Below are 21,858 nucleotides of genomic sequence, written 5' to 3' on the forward strand. Positions count from 1 at the left end.
TAAACTTAACCACTTCAGGGCCATCTTCCCTCATTTCCCAGCCTTAGGGAAAACTTTAATCCTTCATGTACTGAGTTCAGGAGAATTCTATTTTTAACTTTTACTCTAACAGGGTGTCATTTATAAAGCATAAATTAAGATTATAGGCACAGTTTTTTAAAATGTGCATATTGGAGGCCCCTGGGTGGCTCAGTCCGTTAAGTGGCCGACTTCGGCTCAAGTCATGATCTCACGGTCCGTGAGTTCGAGCCCCGCGTCGGGCTCTGTGCTGATAGCCCGGAGCCTGGAGCCTGCTTCTGTTTCTGTGTCTCCCTCTCTCTCTGCCCCTCCCCCGTTCATGCTCTGTCTCACTTTGCCTTTCAAAAATGAATAAATATTAAAAAAAAAATTTTTTTTAAATGTGCATATTGGTAGCACATAGAAGTCACAAGTATTCTCAGAAGGCTGAGAGTTTAATAAAGTTGAGTAATACCAGGGCGCCTGGGTGGCTCAGTCAGTTGAGTGTCCAACTTTGACTCAGGTCATGACCTCACGGCTCATGGGTTTAAGCCCGATGTCCAGGCTTTGTGCTGATAGCTCAGAGCCTGGAGCCTGCTTTGCATTCTGTGTCTCCCTCTCTCTCTCTGCCTCTCCCCCGCTCACTCTGTTTCTCTCTGTCACTCTCAAAAATAAATAAAAACATTAAAGAAATTAAAAAAAAATAAAGTTGAGTAATACTCAATCTCTGAAGCAGTAAGTTGGCTATTACCCACTGCCAAAGCGAGCCGGGAAGGATTTTCCAATTGTTGACCAGGAGAGAGACACCAAATTCTGACACATTCCTGTCTCTAAAGAAGTGTTATGTGGTGAGAATACTATATCATGCCTCTTTACAACCTGGATGAAATATCCACAAGTACTGTGTGTGTGATTTTTCTTGGAGTCCAGGCCCCCACATACCTTGGTAGCAGAAAGGAGGTTGTGCAAACTATGGTAGGCGAAATTAAACTCTGCTGGGGGTTGTGTCTGATGGGCCTCTGACTGTTAGAAAGGTCATATTTAATATGCATACTCCACCCTCACTTTAATTTTCCCTTACCTGTTCAGCAGAGGCTGGTGTGAAGGCAAGCAAAGAAAGTGAAGAACTCGAGGGTGTTCCACATTTCCACCCCCCAGAAGCAGACATCCTTGTGGCCCTGCATACACTAAGGAGGCCTGTAATCTAGGCATTCTAGATCACCTCCCATACTTGGCCACACTCGTACCATATTTGGAGTAGCGGATCTAGGTCCAAGACCTAAACCCAAATGCCCAGGATTCATTTGTATGACTAACAAAAACAACGTCTCTTCCCTCCATTTCAAAAGGATTTTGTCCTTTTGTCCTGGCTTTGCTAGTTCCCAGTCCAAAGTGTTTTTGTAGATGGGATTCCTTGAAGATGTTCTAGGCAAAACAGTTGATTAAAGAGGAGTGTCTGAGAGGAAGCAAGGATGTTCCAGTTTGAAGAATTCCTGCCTCCAGTAAGGGAGAAGAGAAGGGAATGAGTTAGTATATTTCTGGAGAAGAGTAAGAGCAAGGAGGGAACCTGTTTGTTGGGAGGCAAAGTTTTCCAAATGTGGTATAAAGAGCTCAAGCTTTTAAGTCATACAGACCTGTGTTTGAATTCCAAATTATCACTTGCTGATGGAGGGTGGACAAGTTGCCCAGCTTCTCTGCTGTAGCCCCATGGGTGTGATGAGGGAGGAAGACATTTAGTCACAAGTGAGACCACATGAACAAAGTGTCCATCAAGTGCCTAGACCACTGTGCTGTTCAAATGACAGTTTCTTTTTTCTTAACCCATGATGTTTAATTGTGACCAGGTGAAAAAAAGGACTTCAGGGTAATAACCTTTTCTTCCTAGTTGATTGAAAGTTTCTCTTCCTATAATGTGATTGCCCTGGTAAAACCCAGAGAAAAGCTCTTTCATGCCTTGTCTGCAGACATCCCCCCCAGCAATCTCTTTTCCTGATTCACTTAGTGTACTTACCCTTGCTGTGATCACCCATAAGAGAGGAGATTGGTTCAATTCAGCAATGAGGAGAATATGTCACTGTCCCACAGTGGCAGTAATGGCCCTTCTGCCCTTGGGGAGAGAGATAATAGGCACTACTAAGTTATTTGGAACTTTCATCTATACACCTTTGTCCTTTCCACTTTTGCCCATTTGATCTTATGTTTTATTTTATTTTATTTTTTTAATATTTGATGGCATCCAAGGCTGGGGTTTGGAAGTGATTCAATAAATGAATATAACAATAAATGTTATGTTCTTATTTGTTTTTTTGGATTTTTCAAGATGGGTCCAGCTAACTTAGCTTTTTCATTTTTCCAGAATTAAGTAACTTCTTGGATCCTTTGATTCTCGGACTTCTTTACTTTCTGCATGTGCCCAGAATACCATAAATACAATATTATAGTGAACCAACATTTTCACCAAGGAGAATCAAATCTAATCTCACTAAACTTGTTTTTCAAATGTAAGAGCCAACACTGTGATTACCTGGGGCCCCAAGGCATGAAATGGGAATAGGAAAACAAGAGTATAAAATAAGGCAGATTGTTTTCCAACAGGAATATAGACATATAATTAAAATGATTTTCAACCTACAGACACAGCCTAGATTTGACTATATCCAGGATGGCAAGGGACACAATGAATACCTTGTTTCTTTGACTAACAATGAAAAAAAAAATCTCGTTAAAAAAACACTTTTTCAAAAGTTATGCCCTAGACTGCAAAGCCAATCACCTAAACAGAAGATATTTGGACAGAGTATGGTTACTATATATCTATAAAGAAATCTAATTTGGAAAATGCTGGTCATTTGATTTTGAAAGAAAAGCTAATACTGTACTATAGTTACTGTAGAGACCTCAAAGAAACCATTGTATTTTTGCAGTTGAATTTAAGTTACAGAAAATTCTGGTAAAGCTTTTCAAGCTGTATCTACTACATTGAGTGAATCAGAGGTGAGAAATGTTCTAAATCAATAACCAGCATTCTAATGTGACTTTTATATAATTCTTCAAGAGGAGATCTAGGAGAGCCAATGCAATGTGACTTCTAGTCAAGCCCAGACAACTTGCTCTTGCTACCTTGTTCTCTCAAGAGAAGGATGAACACGTGGGAATGACGAAGGGCTACCCACTTGGGATCCTATTGATTTTCACATGTTATTTTCCCTTCTGCTTGCCTCCCCCACCAATTTCTCACTCCCTGCTATTTCTTTCACTGCCAGCATGGCAGAGAAAAAAAAATGTGGTTATTGGTACATGTTGGTGGATATTGTACATATTGGTACTTTGAATAAGGTTTTCTATTTCTGTTCATAGTGCAAGAGTGTGTACAGAGCAGGGGAGTTTTTCCACAGTCCTAATGGTTCCTTTGGCCAGAAACTGACTGATATCCAGCTGAATTTAGAAATTATTATTTCGAATGGCCTTAAATGTGTTGCTTTATAGGTAATTAGGACTTAAATTAGATTTCAGAGAGCCAGCATCACAAGGTGATTAAGGAATAAGTTCTGGAACAGAATCCTGATTATGCATCTTAGATATGTAACTTTGGGTAAATTACTTAACCTCTTTGTGCCTCAGTTTCCTCATTTGTAAAATGAATGCTTGTTGGGATAAGATATTTTTATATGTAAGGCATTTAGAATATGCCTGGCTCAAGATAAATATAATTTGAATGTTTGCTCTCACAGGTCTACAATTCCTTATTTGTGATTCTAAAATTGAAAAGCTGGGGGGAAATGGCACATATTATAGAAAACTTGCTAAGTGGTTACGATCTGACGTGAACTGATCTGTGGCAATTTATAGATTTTATTTATCCCACTTTGTGTGAATATTCATATGTAAGATTAAAGAACTATTAAATATGTTTCATTATAAGCTAGACACCCCCCCCACTCCAGGGTTGTTGCATAAGATACTATCTGCAACTTTTTAAAATCTAAGATGTTCCGAATTCCAAAAGATATCACCTGAAGGGTTTTTCGAAGCTTAGTTAAGCAAAGTACAATAGAACAAGGAATGCCTGTATTATAGTATGCTTTTGAATTGACTGTTTAAAAATTACATTTCTATGTCTCTATTTCTAATTATTACTTTTTGCCTTAAAGTTTACTTTATTGGATCTTAGTAAGTTACACTTCTCTTTTGGTTAGTGTTTGTATATTACCTCTTTTTCCATATATTGCTTCCAATTTTTGTTTTCTTACATTCAAGGTGATTGTCTTGTAAGCAGTATACAGATTTTTAAAATCTATTTGTGGGGTGCCTGGGTGGCTCAGTTGGTTAAGCGTTTGACTTTGGCTCAGTTCATGATCTCATGGTTTGTGAGTTCAAGCCCCCCATTGGACTCTGTGCTGACAGTTCAGAGCTGGGAGCCTGCTTCAGATTCTGTGTCTCCCTCTCTCTCTACCGCTCCCCCTTCATGCTCTGTCTCTCTCTCAAAAGTAAATAAACATTTAAAAAAAAATAAAATCTATCTTGAACAATTTTGTCCTTTAAATGTAGTATGTAGTCATTTTATATTTAATATATTGACCATTATATTTGTGTTTAAATTTACTATATTAGGCTTGATTTTAATTCTTCTTGCCTTTGGGTCCTCCTTTTCCTTCTTCCCTAACTTTATTTGAATTAATAAGTATATTTTATTCTTCTTCTTCTACTTCTGTTAGGTTGATAGTAAAGCATTTTAAAATATTCTTTTGTGGTTAATGTAGAGATTACAACATACGTCCTTGAATTATTACCATCTACATTAAGTATCCTCTTCCTTATATTAGTCTTTTACTGCTTTCTGGACAATGAAAGGATATTACAAACATTCTGATTTCATTAACTCTCCCCTTTTGTGCTGTTGTAATATGTATTAGTTTCGTATATTAAAAAAAATTTTTTTAAGGTTTATTTATTTTTCAGAGACAGAGAGTGAACAGGGGAGGGGCAGAGAGAGAGGGACACACAGAATCTCAAGCAGGCTCCAAGCTCTGAGCTGTCAGCACAGAGCCCGACGCGGGGCCCGAACTCACAGATGGCGAGATCATGACCTGATCCAAAGTCAGATGCCTAACCAACTGAGCCATCTAGGCGCCCCTACAAAACCTTTTTATTTTCGTGTAGTCCCAATAGTTTAATTTTGCTTTTGTTTGCATTGCCCAAGGAGACATTCTAGAAAAATGTTTCTACAACCAACATCAAAGAAATTATTGCCCATATATTCTTCTAGGAGTCTTATGGTTTCAGGTCTCACATTTAGATCTTTAATCCATTATTTTTGTGTATGGTATAAGAAAGTGGCCCAGTTTCATTCCTAAGCTTGTAGCTGTTAAATATTGTTATTTTAAAGTTTCTAATGATAATTCCAATATCTGGGTCATCTTTAGTTCTATTTCTTTTTTTTTTTTTTAAATATTTACTTATTTTTGAGAGAGAGCGAGAGAGAGAGAGAGAGAGAGAGAGAGAGAGAGAGAGAGCATGCAGGGGGGCAGAAGAGAGGGAGACACAAAATCTGAAGTAGGATCCAGGCTCTGAGCTGTCAGCACAGAGCCTGACATGGGGATCGAACTCACAAACTGAGATCATGACTTGAGCCGAAGTCGAATGCTTAACCGACTAAGCCACCCAGGTGCCCCTCTTTAGTTCTATTTCTGTTCTCAAATGTTTCCTTTTTTTTTTTTTTTTTTTGTTATATGTTCCAATTTCTTTTCTCTATTAATATGTGATCAGAATTGGACGTCTTGAACAACAACAACAGAAAAACATAGAGGTCTTGGATGATGATGTCTTTCCCCAAAGATAATTAATTTAATTTCATTTTGATGGGAAGATAGATATACAGAAGATCACCTTAATCTGGTTGAGAGTGGATTCTCTACTCTGATGGGACTGGTCTAGTTCTAATTCGCCTTCATTCCTAGGACATAGCTCTTATTTCTAGGGTATGGCCTCTCTATGCTCTCAAGTGCAACCATGGGGTTATTTCCTACACCTCCTTTACTTTCGTGATCCCTGAGTTGTAAACTCAGCACACGTCCCAGCACTACCGTACTACTAAAATTTTTGCCTAGCTCTTTAGCAAACTGTTCTTTTGGCTAGGTTTCTGGGAGTCTTGCTCTGTGTATGTGCTGTTTTGGAGATGGTGAACTCTTTTCAGGGAAACTGCAAGCAGAATTTCAAGCTCACTTTTATGTATTTCCTCTTCTTTCTCAAGTCTTAACCACACTGGCTGCCCTCAAGTACAAATTCTGTCCTTGTGGCTCTCAGAGCACAGCTACCAGGTTTGTCTGTCTGTTTAGCTTCAGTTTCTGCTACAGATCTGCAGATGCCTTGAGGGGAAATCAGCACAAAGGCTCACCTCAGTGTGCTTACCTTCTCTGCAGGACTCTGCTTCTCAAGTCCTCCCTGCCCTCAGGACTCTCTGATGTTGCCAAACTAATGTTTCATGCATTTGATAGTTGATTTTGGCAAGAGGACTATTCTGATGTATGCTTCTGTGTATTAGCTGAAAGTAGAGTTTCCCCAACTTTCTTTGGAAAAATATATAAGGAAATTCCTATATTTTGCTGCAATATAAATCTTTCATGTCAGTAAGTCATATTTTTAAGAAAGATATTTTCCTGGTGTTTTAATTTAGGGTTTTATTTGTGACCAAAAGACTTGGTACCAAATAAATCCCAAAGAGAGTCCTCATGAACTTGAATGCTAGAACATTTATACAAAGATATGATAATGTAAAATTGTAAAAGCAGGCTGGTTTTCTTTCTGCTATACATAAGGGACTTCAGCATATGTGATGTGCAATATATTCAAGAAAAACATTATATCACTGTGTTGATCTACAGTTAGTATGTTGGTAACCATTAGCATTAAATTCGCTATATTTTTGTTTGTCTTAGGATGTTAAAAGTATTTCAGGAATTACAATTTGGATGAACCAGGTCTCTTTATAATGTTTCCAATAAAGTTTGAACTACTTGCTACATTTTCTCTCAATAACCTTTCTTGAGAATTAACAAAATACTTCTATTGATCTCTGTTTTACCCAGAAATATTACAGCACATATAAAAACATTTATTGACATTGCTGTTGATGACTATCAAGATGTTTCTTCTACTGAACATTATTTTTAAAGTAATGATTGACAAAATATTTTTCTCTCCCTTTATCCTTGCCTAAGTTTTTACAAACTGTAAGTGTGTCTAGTAAGTATCAGAACAGGAACTAATCATTTCTGCCTACTCACTGTCATTGATACTCTGACAATTATCAAAAGCCTTGACATTTTATTATAATCTACATGAATGATGAACATTTCCTTTAAAACAGAATCTTCAGCTTGACTTATAGAATTGCAGAAATAGCTGTGATAGTTTAAAAATTATATTCAACTAATATTTATAAGGGGAAATTTAAGACTTTGGAATAAGCAGAGAAGACTACTGTCTATATATTCAGAGCCTTTGGAGATTCCTATCTGAACCTATAGGAACATGCAACCTTGTCTCTAGCTAAGCTGTTTTACAACTTTGTACAGAGTAAAGTTAAGTTGTACAAAATGGGTAACACTGCAAATAATTCTTGTCTGTAGACATACACAGAAGTTTTATATCATAGAGGGAAAATATTTTTCCTCCTATGGAAAAGGCAGTCTTGCAAATTCATGTCAATATTACAGATTCATGAATGTGTCTCCCTTGAGGTCTCTTTTTGAACCTATTGTAATGGGTCTCTCATTTAATTAATGGGTTAAAGAACACCTTTGATATATGTTAATTTTGTATTTGTATGATAGTCATGATTTTGTCTTCTTTGGAAAATTATCCTCTAACATAATGCTTCCTTGAGCTTGTTCATTTATGGAAACTCTTTATTAATTTTCTTTTTTTTGTTTTAGTTCCAGTATAGTATATAGTATACAGTGTTATATTAGTTTTGGGGGTACAAAATAGTGAGTCAGCAATTCCATACATCACCCTGTGTTCATGATGATGCATTTCTTGATCACCATCACCTATTTCACCCATTCTCCCTCCCACCTCCCCACTGGTAACTATCAGTTTGTTCTCTATAGTTAAGTCTGTTTTTCTCTCTCTCTCTCTTTTGCCTTTTCTTGTTTGTTTTATTTCTTAAATTTCACATGAGTGAAATTATATGGTATTTGTCTTTCTCTGACTTATTTCACTTAGCATTATACTCTCTAGCTCCATCCATGTCATTGCAAATGGCAAGATCTCATTCTTTTTTTTATGTCTGAATAATATTCTACCTCTTCTTTTCTGGTCATATGTCAGTGGACACTTGGGTGCTTCCATAATTTGGCTATTGCAAATAATACTGCTATAAATATAGGGGTGTATGTATCCCTTTGAATTAGTGTTCTTGTATTTTGGGGGTAAATACCCAGTAGTGCAATTACTGGATCATAAGATAGTTCTATTTTTAAATGTTTGAGGAAACTCCATACTGTTTTGCACAGTGGTCACACCAGTTTGCATTCCCACCAACAGTCAAGAGGATTCCTTTTTTCCCCACATCCTTACCAACAGTTGTTTCTTATGGTTTTGATTTTAGCTATTCAGATAGGTATGATGTGATATCTCATTATAGTTTTTTTAAGTTTATTTATTCATTTATTTATTTGGTAAAGAGTGCAAGCAGGGCAGGGGCAGAGAGACAGAGAGAGGGAGAGAGAGAGAGAGAGAGAGAGAGAGAGAGAGAGAATCCTAAGCAGGCTCCATGCTGTCCATGCAGATCCCAACATAGGGCTTGATCCCGTGAACCAAGAGATTATGACCTGAGCTGAAATCAAGAGTTAGATGCTTAACCAACTGAGCCACCCAGTTGTCCCTGCAATTATTTTTAATATGATTTCCTGTACGTTTTATTTCAAAATCTGTAGATTGGTTCAGTAACTAAAACTGCCCACTTTTCTGAAAACAACTATCAATAAAGGGATGTTAAAATATCTAGAAGCACAAGTTATTATATGTTTGCAAATCTTCAGATGTAGGATAGTCTCTTAGGCTACTTATAGAATAAAGTCTTGTTTATTTCTGTACCCCTTCCCCTTTAGCAGAAATGCAAGGGGTAATTTCCCTATTGTTACGACTACACTAGTTGTCTAGTATTTTATCTCTATCTTGGGCTTAGAGAAGTCCTGAAGTATCATAATCAATCAGGAGGGAGATTTCCTCAATAGGTTATTCAGTAAGGGATTGGTAAAAAAAAAAAAAAAAAAAAAAAAAAAAAAAAAAAAAAAAAAAAAGCCTGTAACCCAGAAGACAACATTCCTGTTTACAATCAGTAAGTGAAGAGGTGAAGCATGGGTTCTAATTAAGTCCTTTATCATTGCTAAAGAGAGGATCAGCTAGAGTAGTGATATTCTCACTCAAGTCAGGGTTCCTGCTTACCCACCTTCCATTCTTTTTTGTTGTTAATTTTTTTTTAATGTTTATTATTTTTGAGAGAGAGAGACAGAGAGCAAGCAGGGGAGGGGCAGAGAGAGAGAGAGGGAGACACAGAATCAGAGGCAGACCCCAGGCTCTAGGCTGCCAGCACAGAGCCTGATGTGGGGCTTGAACTCACAAACTGTGAGATCATGACCTGAGCTGAAGTCAGCTGCTTAACCAACTGAGCCACCCAGGTGCCTCCCACCTTCCATTCTTTTCTGGGTACTGGAATAGTGCTCTTGGCATTAGTCCTTAATTAGATCTACCCACTTGTTTCTTCCCAGGCAGCAAGCTCTCTCTTGGGCTGTGAGGCACCTGGGCCTCCTTTTGGTACTCCCTTTCATTTACTCACCTCTTTCCAACTTTCTTTTAGCCAGGGATGGGGGGAAGGTGGTGGAAAACCCATTTCCTCTCTATTCAGGCTTCCCTTCCAGGCATTTTCCCTTTCCTCAAATTTAGTTCTCCTGGTTTTTTTTTTCCCTCACGATAAACTTTGATGGCTCATTACTCTTAGAGATTGAATCATTAAGAACCAAAATATTAGTTCTTTTTCTTGATATTGAAACCCTGCCTCTAAGCGAGGGAAATGTTTGCATTCCATCATTCTCTGCATGAAAGAAAACAAAGAAAAAATTAAACAATTTAAGTTTGCATATTATAATAGCCATAAAATTGTGGTCTTGCCACAGAAAAATACTTGGTTGGGTAGCTATAGAAGGTGGAAAAATAGATATTTGAGCTGAACAGCTTCTCTTGTTACCCTTTTTTCTTAGGTTCAGAATGCAGAAGAAATACTGTACTTGTCTACAATTCCAATAGAAACCACCTGAGGCCTGATGTGTGTTTCAGAGTTCAAAAACTTTTAGATTTTACAATGGTACCGTAAATTCATACACTATATGTGAATTTATTATGTAATTTCTCCCAGAGGGGCCTGGGTCAGCACTGCTTACTCAAAAATGTTAATCTTTTTGCTACCAACATATGAATATACATACTCTAGAATATCATACTCTGTAGAATAAAGTCTTTAAATAGCCTCTTGTCAATTCACATCAGCTTTTGCTACTAAATGATTTCAGATCAGATTATATTTTGCTACCAAATGAATATAAAATTGCTTTAGATTTTCAGAGCTTCCTGGATTTTGCAATTTGAATAAGAGATTTGGACTCATATTTCCTCAAATTTAAGATACCATCAATTATGAAATGCTCTATTCATTTAATGATAGTTTTGAGAACCAGAAAAATAAATGTTTCACTTGCTATTATTTTATGTGTTTTTACTTTGTTTTATGCTATCTTAGTTTATATATCTGATTTCATTGTATGTGGGCAGTGAACATGGTGTGCATAATACCAGGGTTTTCTTTTTCTTTTTGTATTTTGTTGAAACTTCCTTTGTTGAACTTGGTTATTTATTGTAAATTTACTTATATTAGAATATATGTACTTATATATACTTACTTATACTTATATACCCCTCCCACATACCTATATATGCATACTCTGGTGTGTATGTATATGTGTATACATGCAAGTATATACATAGATACACATGTAAATATTTGTATATATTAGCAAATGTTATGTTATCCAGATATTGTTGATACTTATTTGAATTGGCTTGATTTGGGAACTCACTTATGTTCATTGTTAGTTACTAGAGTGTCATTGCTTCTAGACCCTCTCAGTAGAAGGTAGAAAATATATCTGTGGCATATAAACATGTACACACATATATTATGATACATGCATATCTATGTCTGTTTATGTATCTACCCATATAAATATTAAAACAAATGAGTTCATACTGATACCTCCAATTCCAGTTTAACAGCTCAGGCCTCTTTCTAGCTTTCCTCCTTTTCATTTTTGTGACTTACCTCTTCCCCTCAACCCTCCTGTATGTAGCTAATCTCCTGACCACAGGAGCCATATCTTTGGCCGTTAGCTTCACCATCATCACTTCATCGTTCCCCTTTCCCTGTCCTTATGGGTACTTGACCCCTGTTTCCACTGCCCCCTCCGTGCATACGTTGCTGGTCCCTTGGTCTATTACCTCTTCAGCAACAGGCCCTTCACTACTTCCTGTCCCTTTGACCAGGCTACCACCTCCAAAGAAAGAGAAGTCGAAGAAAAAGGAAACCAATTAGGTAGAGGAAAAAGAGGAGAAATAGAAGGGTTTACGTCCTATCTTTCATGGCCTGAAATTTTACTCCAAAGTTTCTAGACTTGGATTTTTTTCTTACTGAATTATTTTTCTGCTAATGCTTGGTGAACTTTTTTGACAAAGGAATCTCATCACTTAGTTCTTAGAAATTCTTTGCCTCTATTTCTCCAAACGTTGCTATTCCTGTTTGTCTTTTCTCTCCTTTTATGGAAATTCTTTAAGTCAGGCATTAGAACTTCTGAATCTATCTGCCATGTCTCTCAAAATTTCCTTCACAGTTTACATCCCATTGTCTTTGTTTTATGTTCTAGAAGAAATCCTCAGTGACATATTACAGTTTACCAATTTACTCTGCAGTAGATCCAGTGTTAGTCTATTCATTAAGTTGTATATTTTAATGAGTATATTTTCATTTTAAAAACCTTTAACTACTGAGAACAAACTGAGGGTTGATGGGGGGTGGGAGGGAGGTGAGGGTAGGTGATGGGTATTGAAGAGGGCATCTTTTGGGATGAGCACTGGGTGTTGTATGGAAACCAATTTGGCAATAAATTTAATATATTAAAAAAAAACCTTTAACTGATTTTTTATTGCTATTATTCTTGTTTCATAACTACTTGTTCTTGCTTTTAAGGTATTTGATTAAATTATGTGCTTTATTTCTCCTACAGTATGAAATATTCTTTAGAGACGTCTCTATTAACTCATTCCTCAGGCATAAGATTTTTCTTGTGAGCTGAGGGGCTGAGTTTGTTAGCAATCTTTCATGGTGTTGCTATGGGATAAATACATTTTATTTAGACATTTATCTTCCATGACAGAATTCTCCTGCATGTATGCTAGGCTGTGGCAGTCTCCCAATGGTATCCAAATTGACTCTCAATGGGAATGATGTAGTTCTCCTGATACAACATAATGTGGCTATAGCAAGGACAGTATTTTCTTTCAGGATGACTGTCTTAACTGCTTAGCATAGTAACTATGACATGCTCCAGATACAAAGGGCCCAAAGAATTTTTGCCTATAATGACTTCCAATTATGATGCCTTCCCACACAGTGGATTCCTGAATGCCTCTTAAACTTATGGCTGTCAGTCTTTCTTTCAATGACATCTCATAGATTTACATCCACCAAGAGTTTCCTTTCTCATTAAGATTTTTCTTCCTTCCCCCCTTCCTTCCTTCCTTGCTTTCTTTCCTCCCTCCCTCCCATTTCCCTCCCTCCCTTTCTTCCTTCCCTCCATTTCCCTTTGTTCTTTCCTTCCTTCTTTTTGCTATTCTCTGGTTTTATGCGTGAAGTAGAGATATCAGCATGTAAGTCTATATCTTAGAACCAGAATCTGTTAATAAAATAGTACCTGTATGTTAATAAATTTAAGTAAACAATGGCATTTTATATCTTTGGCTTCATAAAGATTGAATCTATATATTTGAAGTCTAAAGGCTCTTCTGGATCATTCTTATCTATGGGCAGTCATATGTAGCACCCTGTGGAAAACACACTTTCTAGGAGACTAACTTCTTTAACATGTTTAGGATTGATACATTGATACTATAACATGGGAAAAGACTGGGATTGTGTAAGCATTGCCTATTTGATTAAACTCATATTTTCTTTTTATCTTTAATTGAATTAAGAATTTCTAGAAGTTAAATAACCTCTCTTGAAAGTCAGCCAAAGATTTTTGAAAGATAGCTATTGGGGAACTGACTGTGGTTCTCTATAAGCATGTATCATGTGCCCCAATCTCTCCTGGCCTTGAAAGTTTGATGATTTATTAAACAGTTTGGCAATTTTTGTTGCCTTTAATTGCATTGCCCGACTTCTGCCAGGTAATCTTTTCTTCTGCTATCACAATGTTTCATTTCAGTGCTGTTTCATAATGCAGTAATTTTGAAAACATTCTAAATGAAAATTTGGAATCTGAATTTAAGTCAATGTGCAGCTGTATAATGTGTGACCCCAGTGCAAAAACAGATCACAACTTGAAGCAAGGCTCTTCTTTTACTTAGGTAAGTTTTGTCAATGTGTAGTCAATGCCAGCTATATCACAACTTACTCCTCAAAGTTTCTTTGGACATAAAGTGTGAAAAAATATGCTTTAGTCCAGGAAATATGGTATTTTTGTTAAATATCTAATATGCTGAATTAGAGAATAGAAACAAAAAGGACATAATATTCACTGGGTAAGAAGAAGCAACCAAATTGTTCTTTCAGAGAGGTGTCTTCTGATTGTGTGAGAAAGGAGGGTTAACTCCAAATAGCTTAAGAAACAGAACATATTGGGTCATGTAACAGAGAATCTAGGGGTTTGATGCAGGACTCAAATGATATCAGAGCCTAGTTTTGACATTTCTCTGCATTCTTCTATCTCCTGGGCTGGCTTTATTATCTGGGTAGCTCTAGACCTAACTTTTCTAACATTCAAGTCCATAGGAAAAGGGAGACAGTGTCTTCTCTGGCGGTTTCCACACAAATCCTGGGAACCATTGTAATGGGACCAACTTGGGTAATGTGATCCCCATCCAATCTCCTGGGGGATCTGTTGTTCTAATTGGCCAGGGGCCAGGATGGTGGTATGCTACCCAAAATATACCGATTGATTGTTGAGAGGTGTGTAACTACTTTGCCAAGGAAACTGTGCAATTTACTCAAAGAAGTAGGAGATGAAGATCAGGTGGTCAAGACCAGTACCAAAATATCTTAGATATATGGGTGGATATGGAAGCCAGAGAGAATAGGATAAAAGCTTCTAATTGTAGAGTCTGAAGGTGGCTATCATTTCCTATTTGATAACAGAATTTTATCAAATTATGAACATTTTTCAAGGTCTCTAATTAGTTCTCTATCATCAATCTTACATAACATTCCTCTTCTTATAGGTAGATTAAAGACTATTTAAGATCAATCTAAAAAAAAAAAAGAAAGAAAAGAAAAGAAATATATAGGAATAAAACAGAAAAAGGAAATGTTTCCTTAATTGATCCAAGTGCACTTAAGACTCTTATTATTTAACATGATGCCCTAGAAAACTAATTCCATTGCTCCTGTTGTCTCTGGTAAGTAGGTAAATAGTAGCAAAAATTCTGTTTCCTGGCAAACTAGGGGTAAACCACACTATATTGTTTGCTGTTCTCATAAATCCCAAATGCAGTGTGCTGCTTCTGGTCACAACTCAATTATTGTTGTTTACCGACCCATTCAGTAGCATAAATATATGTAAAATATGATTGTAATGTGGTATTCTAGCCTCAAAGCTGATCTACTACACCTTCCTCTGAGATCTTAACACAGATAAGCAGTACAGCAAGAAAATAAGCAACTATTCCCTTTTGTAATCAACAATACCCTTGGCCTTTCCCTGTCACTCTGCCCCTCACGCCCACACCAATGGGACCAGATAAACATATGGAACTGAAATGTTCTCTTCTTGAATCATAAGATCATAACTATGCTTGAGTGTTATCAGTCTTTCAGCTTCACTAAGGCTTTGCACTAATAGATGTGAGATGTAGTCTGTCTTAAGGGTATTTGTGTTATAAAAGGAAATTCTTGAGGACTCTAAAGAAGCTCTAGGAGCTTTAACTGGAATGGTGGGAAGAGAGGTTCTTTGAAGAGGGGTTGGGGGGGTGGATACCCTATTCCCAAATTTTCAGTGGAGCAGCAGACACAGACCAGGTGTTTTTCATAGTGTTTCTTCTATAGATTTAACCTACCTGCGTCAAAGTGCATCCACTTCTGGGCATGTTGTGTGTGTGTGTGAGTGACCTAAAGATACTAGAATTCTTCCCTCTTCCAGTTCGTGAGAGAGTGAATAAATAGAGACTTGGCAGCCACCTCACAGAGGCTGCTGACACCTGCTCCAGACAAATCCCAGGGCAATGTGCTTTCCATCTTCATTGCATGTTCTGCACGAAGAACTAAACTTTGTTTATCCTCCATCCAACTACAGATTATATTTCATGGCCAGCTGGTTCCCTTTGAGGCAGAGTTTGGCTCCTGAAATATAGTACTTGCCTAGGTAAATGTTTAAGTTGTTTAACAAAGAACATAAAATCACTTTTCACTTTTCATTAGTCTAATAGGGACTATTCATATGTTTCTTGACAAATTTTTTTTTTGCTCCCTCCCCTCAGAACAGTATAAAGAGACCAAATATTTTATCATCGTGGAAGGAATTGTTTCTACTTTATCATTATTCACATCACTGTCCTCCTGAGGCTGTGAATATGACCATAATAGGTCTAGAGTTATTGGCTTTCAATTAATATAAACATTCTCAATGAATTTTGGAGCGAGGCTTTTTTCCTTTTTAGTGTATTTCCCTTTGGTGTTATTATGTAGTACTTTCCATACTCACCTCTGTCATGATAGCCTTGTGTGCTTAGAATTAAAAACTTAAGTCCCAATGAAAAAAACTTAAGAAGTATATCTGCTTCTAAAGATCCATAATCATCTCCCCAAGCCCTGCAGTGAATACCCATAGTATCTATTGCAGCACTGTGCACACATTATGCATTCTGTCATGCTTGTTATTTGAGTGAAAAAGATGTACATAGTTTTGAGTTATCTATGTTACTATCCCCAAATCAAAAATAGATCATAATATTAGCTCTTTTCATAAATCTTCCATTATGGGTTATTTTGATGTTTCTGCTGCTCATTTTCACAGAGCCCTAACCTGCCAACGTGGGCTGGATCCTCATGAATGCAGTGGACTCGGATGTGACAAAGCTTCAGACTGTTTCATTAGGTCCAGTTTGCCTGGTTTCACATAAAAAAGGGAGCCTAGAAGTGTCAGTCCCTGAAGATCAGAAAGCAGCCACCATGAACTAAGCTAAATGAGACACCTCTGATTTTTCGGGCATGACTGAGAAACTGATGGCACCACAGCTGTGTAGGGAGAATGCAGAGCAGAATGGAGTCAGGCTGTCTAGGTTCAAGAACCAGATCTTCCCAATTATGAGTGTGTACTTTTGGATCAATTATTTAACATCTCTAAGGCTCAGTTTCCTTGCTTGTGAAATGGAGATAATAATAGTATCTAACTCACAGGGTTGATGTGAGGATTAAATGAGATCATGCTATTGAGAGAACACGGGACAGAGCCTGGCACCAAATAAACACTCAATGAATGTTAGCTGTTAAGTCCTGTCTGCCGTAACTACTCCTTGACTCTGAACTACTAAAGCCCTTGGAATCTGCAGTGCTCGTTTTGGCACTTGATCATGCATTAATTCATCTATCACCATCTATTGAGGTGACTTTAATCCCTATTGGAGGGCTGAATATGGCTCACATAGTGTTTAAGATAGCAGATTGCCTATTTTAGTGCTCTGCGCATTAAACTGACCTCTGATAAATATTTATTCAAAGCTCTAAGTCAATACTAAAAAAGCTAAAGGAATATCGTGTTCTATTAATGCAGAAAAAGTGTCCAGTTTATAGAAGCCCTGCTTTATTCCTCATTGCTAGGATATTGGGTTTAATTATGGGAATCGATACTCTGAGAATGATTCTGGCAACAAGAAGCAAGAAGAGGAGGGTCTAGCAACCTTACATTATATGAGAAATGGCTGAAAGGACTGGATAAGGCAGGGGATGAGAATGTCTGTTTCTTTGGTGTTAGATGCTATTGGAGAGGTTTGCAGTTTTTTGATTTCTATTCGTAGTCAATTTTTAATTCAAATCCCTTAGGCAGGATTGGGGGTAGTTCCCATCAAGGGTTACCACACTTTAAAAGCTCTTACTCTTGGGGTGTCTGAGTGACTCTGTTGGTTAAGCATCCAACTCTTGATTTTGGCTCAGGTCACGATCTCATGGTTCGTGAGTTCGAGCCCCACATCAGGCTCTGTGCTGACAGTGCGAAGCCTGCTTGGGATTCTCTCTCTCTCTCTTTCTGCCCCTCCCCTGCTCTCTCTTGCTCTCTAAAAAAAACAAAAAACAAACAAACAAAAAAAACAGCTCTTACTCTTGTAGTTACTATGGCTTTATTTTTAAGTCAGCTTTATTGTCCTTGCCTTGTGCCCCTCCCACCCCTCACCCCCCCACCAAATAGTGCTCCCTAGAGGCTCTTGGTCTTTGCTGAGGGAGCATCTAACCAGTTTGCTGGGGTGCCTCAGCATTGCTGAATGTGGAGTCAAACTCTCACCATGCTCTTCTCCCATAGGCTCAGTGGGTTCTAAAACAATGGAGTAGAAACAGGTGGGAAATTGGAACTAACAAACTGTAGTTAGCCAAGGGGCTTGGATTCATGGTCAGTAAGAGAGAACTGGGTTGGACAGAGTGGGTTCAAAGCTTTATCTTTTTGAGAACATGTACTTGGTTTGAAGGCAAACTCTACAACTTTGCAGCTTAACCCTACGCTCAATTTTAGACTTCCTGAAACCTTGAAGATTCTTTCTCTCTCAAATGATTGTGCTTCATAGTTTATTTTAAATTATTAGTGCAAAAAAGAGTGTGGTTTTTCTACAAAATAAAAAAAAATTGTCATGTTTATACTATATTTGGTTTGGAGACTAAATATCTAAATATGTTGGTCAAACTATCAGTGGAAGTACCGAGAACTGCTTTATTTCATGATCCGATGTTTGGGATCATTGAATTTTGCACTTAAAAAACCAATTACTTTGATTTTATGTTCATTTTTGTTGAGTGTAGTTTCAGGCTGTTACTTGCAAGTCCATCCCCATGTGGGTTCTCCTGCCTTCTAAGCTTTCTACCATCCTGACTTTAACTCTAATGGTGGCTCAGCTGTGGGCTTGAATGTTTTGCTAGTAACTCAAATTTGCTGATTTCCCATCACAATGGTATTCTCCATTACTTTTTGTCTTGTAATTCATGTAATTGTAGGATGTTTGTTTGATGTAAACTCTTAGTCCTTTTTGGAAATATTTAAAACACTGTGTTCTTTGGGAGCACATGAGGAATAATATTTTAACACATAGCTTTTATTTTCACTGAGCCCACATTAAGCCAAGGTAATTTTGTTCCATGTTGTGTAATGTTCTCACTTGTGATTATTTCTGCAGGTTTCTCATTTTCTTTTTTAAATCACGACAACTAAAGGGCAACAACAGCAGCTGGAGTTACGTTTGTCAGACATTTTAGGTTAGTTTTCCCCTTTGCATGACCAGGATCCAATGACAGCACCCAGCTGGGTACATGTTGAGATTGCCACCCACTGGTGAAATAGAGAATTTTCATTTCATGTGTAAGAAAACACATTCATTTTCTGTTTTCAGAGTAGGAATTCATATATTTAGGTCCTTTAAAAAATATATTTCAAGCTCCATTAAAAGAATAAAGAATTTCATTATTATGAAACAATTTAAAGCTTTATGGGAAGAATAAAAAAGTCACCATTATAAAACCATTTAGAAACCTTTATTTACATCTCTTGTATCCCCTACAAAGGGGTGAAATGAAAAAAAAAAATCTTGGAATTAATTATGCCAAGAGTGCTATCAGTGGTTGCTGTTGAATACTAAGATTAAGAGGGATTAAACTAATTTTTGTTGCCTCTTTACATTTTTATTTACTTAATTTTTTTTTCTGCAGAAAGCTTGCATTGCTTTAAAAGAAAATATAAATCCAAAGAGGGAAAATAGCAATATGTGTGTATATAAATCGAAATGTAAGTCTTCAATAACAGCACTTTATGGAGTGTTAAAAAAAAAAAAAAGCACCACCTTAAATCAATGCCACATTTAACTAAACAGATACAAAAGGAACAAAAGCTCTGAGATTGAACTGCGGCTTTCATCACTCCGCTAGCACAAATTTTAAATTCAAATGCATACATAAGAATTTATTATGTGATAAAGATGCCATTTCAACTTCATGTGCAAGGATGCTTGGTTACCTCACATCATTTACCAAATAAATTCCACATGTGAAAATTAAAAACATAAAATAAAATAAATTTCAAAATACATAAATGAATATTTAAGCTAATTAAAAATGCAATGGAAAAATTATAAAGGAAAATATTGAAAACTTCTGTGTAAGAGTATTACCATAAAGCAAATGAGAACCTGGGGAGAAAATATTTATAGCATATAGAACTGACAAAATAAATATTTTTTTAAAAAAAGCCTGTGAGCACTTGAAAAAAAAAGTTCAACCTCACTACTAATCAAAGGATTGCACATTTTTTTGAAATGAAAAATTTTGCTATAAATTGGCCACGATTTAAAAATATCAATGTTGTCAAAAGTACTCCATACTATAGAACTACTTTGCTATTTAAAATTATTCCTTAAAAAGATATAATAACATGGAAAAATACCCATATCAAATTTAGATTATAAATAGGGTTTAAATAATAATGCAGTTTATCTGTATCTCTCCAGGAAAACATTATTCCAAATGTTTAAATGAGATTATTTATGTTATTAGAGTTATTGGTGATAATTTCCTTTTTCATGCATATTTGTATTTTTTAACTTTTGGCAACAAAAAATTTCAAATATATAAAATACTCATTAAAATTCATTTAATTGGATTACAAAATAATACATGTAGTTCGATTACTATTTTAATAAGATAAAAATCATATGTATATATATACATTTCTGTATTTATAATTCATATATGTAGATTAAAATTGTTTTAGAATTTAGTAGTGATATTTGTATGGCTATTTGTTTATATTTCTATGGTTATAGGTAATTATTCATCATTCATTATGTAATTATTTTACTACTGATGAACAAAAATGTACATTGTATATACTGAAAGTCGTCTTTAGGATGATAGTTAAAGACGTAAAATATTCATGGACACTTAATGGTTGAAAGAGGGAAAAGTATAGGCAGTATATGCAGTTTGTTGACAGTGTGATAGAAGTAGAAGCATATATCTATTTTATTCATACATATATATGAATAGACTTAAAAACTTGTGAGAGGAGTGTTCTAAAAGTTCAACTGTGATTATAGTACTATGAATATAGTTGATAGTTTTCTTATTTATTTTTCTGACTTTTTAACTAGAAACAATAGAGTCTGTACATGTATGTCAAATATATACATTGAATTGCATATTTTAAATATATGCAGTTTATTATGTTGGTTATACTTCAATAAAGTTGTTAGAAATATATAGTACAAAATTGCTGCTCAAAAACAAGACAGAAACAACTCTCCTCTTTCTAAAAAGAAAATTTAATATTTAAAAAGTGTGGTGTCAGTTTTTACTAGCCCAACTTCCATTCCATCCCATTTGTAGATATGTAGAATACTTAAGACATTTCAAAATATTTCTTCACTGGCATTTGGGACAGTAATGAATCAGCACTTTAAACTGGGTTCCATAAATTTGGATCTGCACATTCTTTTCTAGGGTATGGAGAGTGGGGTAGAATATTTCTACCTATCAAAATAATGTTAATCCCTATCATGTGCAAGGAGCCAAGTATACCTTGTGGAAACACTTAGCTATTTTTCCATCAGAATAAGGTCATTTCTTATGATTAAAAAATTTAAACAAGCAAACAAACATGATTTGACTTTTCAGAAGGAAACCACTTACTCAGATATTAGAGTCTCTCATTAACACATCCTGTGCTTCAGCAGTAATTTTATTGATTATGTGAACTGTTAAATAGTCCATCTGCAATGCAAATGTGACTTTAAAATTAAAAACCTGACATCAATTTATTTTCCTCCAGCAAATTCAGAGCTAAATTAAATAAAACCCTTGATTTGAGGCAGCCAGCCTTTTCTGATAAAGCTTTCAAATATCCGGTATGTTAAAAGTGTGTTGCTAGGTACGTGAAAGATGATACTAGACAAAGAACGACACTGTTTCAATCATTTTTTAATAAAGGAAAATATACAGCTCTCCTGTGTAGCTGCACACTGCTTGACTGGTGGGCAATACCAATATGTGTCCAGAGATATGATGATGTATCTGCTAGTCTTGCCGAGCTGTGCTGAGACCTCTTGTACAGATGCTCCTGTGTGACAGCCGGCTGTGTAGTCTGCTCTGCCTTACTTGCAAGGCTTGCACTCTACAAACCAAGCAGCTAATTTTAAAATAGGAATGCATGGCACAGTCCTAAAGAATGGATGAAAATACTCATCCCTGAGGCATATCACGAGTTGATTGTAATAAAAATTGCTTAATTATTTATTCGTAGTTGCTTTATAAATTACTCTGGTTTTGCTGAAGGGTATAAACTGTGAGATGGG

General features: G+C 36.3%; 1 long non-coding RNA gene across 1 annotated transcript in view; it reads left to right on the plus strand.

Moving 5' to 3' along the window:
- LOC147583261 (uncharacterized) overlaps window positions 1-21,858 on the plus strand; it is a 64,163-nt gene that overhangs the window by 23,104 nt on the left and 19,201 nt on the right. The window contains exon 2 of the long non-coding RNA XR_015247110.1: window positions 13,533-13,674. This is a non-coding gene — a long non-coding RNA (uncharacterized LOC147583261). The remainder of the gene's footprint in view (window positions 1-13,532; window positions 13,675-21,858) is intronic.

Source organism: Puma concolor, chromosome A2 (assembly GCF_028749965.1).
Source record: "Puma concolor isolate L17-30 chromosome A2, mPumCon1.1.hap2, whole genome shotgun sequence".
NCBI classification, from domain to species: domain Eukaryota; kingdom Metazoa; phylum Chordata; class Mammalia; order Carnivora; family Felidae; genus Puma; species Puma concolor.